Source organism: Mus pahari, chromosome 1 (genome assembly GCF_900095145.1).
Source record: "Mus pahari chromosome 1, PAHARI_EIJ_v1.1, whole genome shotgun sequence".
In the NCBI taxonomy this organism is placed as follows: domain Eukaryota; kingdom Metazoa; phylum Chordata; class Mammalia; order Rodentia; family Muridae; genus Mus; species Mus pahari.
This window is the reverse complement of record NC_034590.1, coordinates 37,432,395-37,434,215: the sequence shown is the minus strand read 5'-3', so window position 1 is coordinate 37,434,215 and position 1,821 is coordinate 37,432,395.

Below are 1,821 nucleotides of genomic sequence, written 5' to 3'. Positions count from 1 at the left end.
TCTGACTGGCATGAGATGGAATCTCAAGGTTGTTTTGATTTGCATTTCCCTGATGATTAAGGATGTTGAACATTTTTTCAGGTGTTTCTCAGCCATTCCGTATTCCTCAGTTGAGAATTCTTTGTTTAGCTCCGTACCTTTGTTTAGCTCCGTACCCCATTTTTAATGAGGTTATTTGAATTTCTGGAGTCCAGCTTCTTGAGCTCTTTGTATATATTGGATATTAGTCCTTGTTTTTTTTATGTTAAGGTTTTTTTTGGTTCTTTATATATTTTAGATATTAGTGCTCTACTGGATGTGTAATTGGTAAAAACATTTTCGCATTCTGTAGCCGGCCACTTTGTCCAGATGATGGTGTCCTTTGCCATATGAAAGCTTTTCAGTTTCATGAGGTCCCTTCTTCTATTAATTGTTCTTAGTGTCTGTGCTTTTGCGATGCTGTTAAACAACAACAACAACAACAACAAACTAACACAACAACACCCTGAAAACATTTCACTTAGGCCACGGGTTATCTTTTTTTTTTGTGTGGTATATGCATTTAAGATTTATTTGTTTGTTTGTTTATTATATGTAAGTACACTGTAGCTGTGTTCAGACACTCCAGAAGAGGGAGTCAGATCCCATTATGGATGGTTGTGAGCCACCATGTGGTTGCTAGGATTTGAACTCAGGACCTTCGGAAGAGCAGTCGGGTGCTCTTACCCGCTGAGCCATTTCACCAGCCCCGGGTTATCTTTTTAATCTTTAAATGCCTTCATTATCATATATCTTACAGACTTATCTTAGTATTTTAAATGTGTATGAACACGCATTTGTGCATGAGTGTGTGCATTCGTGTAAATGTAGTGCCTGCAGAAGCCAGCCGTGTTAGATTCTCCTGAAGCTTCCTTACAACAGTGCTGGGAATCAAACTCAGGTTCTTTGCAAGAGCAGTGTGTGCTCTTAACCACTGAGAAATCTCTCCAGCTCTTATTAGCATACATTAATTACAAATATTTTTTGCAAATATTAATTTTGGGCTTCACTATTACATTTTCATAGGTGTGCATAATGTACTGTAATTCCATTTTTCACATTACCCTCACCCCACACAGACTCCGGATGATCCCCTTTCTCTCCCCAACTAACTGCCAACTCTCCCATCTTTCTTTTATGATCCACACTGAGTTTCCTTAGGGTTGCCCACAGGATCATGGGAAGTCTATCAATGGCTACCCAACTAGGGAACTGTCTCTCCCTCTCCATTCATCCTCCTGTTCTTTTGTGGGTGGTTGTGGTAGCGGTAGTGGTAGTGGTGTGTGTAAAATTTTAATATATTTTTTTAATTTTATTGCCTAAACTTTTGGGATTACATCTAAAACCATCTTTGCCTAAATCAATGTCATGAAATAAAAATCAAAAAGAAAAAAACCCTACATTTTAAGCAAATTTCTAGTAACTAGAAGATGATGCCAAGTACTGTAAGTCAAATCCAGAGAGAAAAAAATGACACATATTTTCACATGTGTATGCCATCTGCAAACATTGAAAGCATACAGGCAGAGAACAGCATGTTAGGCTCAAGGCTGGGGCTGGAGAATCATAAAATGAAAATCACAGGGTACCAGGAGGCAGACAGATAGGAAACTTTGATGCTCTACTGACATTGCTTCAAGGCAGGGTGACCATACTGTAGGGCTTCATGCTTACATTTTGAAGGCTGTAGAGTGTGAATCTTACTAAGAACCAGGGCAGATCTTTGAGGGGATGGGTGGGCTTGATGCCTCTATTTGGCTACTTCTCTGTCTTTGCTGTTTCTAATGTTACTTTTTCTCCCAT